General features: G+C 67.0%; 1 non-coding gene across 1 annotated transcript; it reads left to right on the forward strand.

The window, feature by feature from the left end:
- Positions 1-153, forward strand: LOC121081947. Its single transcript, XR_005825853.1, has one exon. It is a non-coding gene; the product is annotated as a 5.8S ribosomal RNA (ribosomal RNA).
- Positions 154-394: the final 241 nt, after the last annotated feature.

Raw genomic sequence — 394 nt, forward strand, 5'->3', positions numbered from 1 at the left:
AACTCTTAGCGGTGGATCACTCGGCTCGTGCGTCGATGAAGAACGCAGCTAGCTGCGAGAATTAATGTGAATTGCAGGACACATTGATCATCGACACTTCGAACACACTTGCGGCCCCGGGTTCCTCCCGGGGCTACGCCTGTCTGAGCGTCGCGTGACGATCAATCGCCGGCTCTGGCCGGCCGCCCCGTCCTCGTTTGCCCGCCCCTCCCTCTCGCGTGGGAGAGGTGGGGGGCCGGGGTAGCGAGGCGGCGTCGGTCCGCAGCCGGCGCGGCTGGGGGGTTGCCTCGCAGGTCCGCCTCGAGCGAGGGCCTTCGTCCCCCTAAATGGAGACTTGGGGAGCGCCCCGAAGCTCCCCGCTCTCCCGGTTCGCCCGGTTCGCAGAGCTCGTTCC

The sequence above is a fragment of the Falco naumanni genome, assembly GCF_017639655.2.
Source record: "Falco naumanni isolate bFalNau1 chromosome 22 unlocalized genomic scaffold, bFalNau1.pat SUPER_22_unloc_1, whole genome shotgun sequence".
In the NCBI taxonomy this organism is placed as follows: Eukaryota; Metazoa; Chordata; class Aves; order Falconiformes; family Falconidae; genus Falco; species Falco naumanni.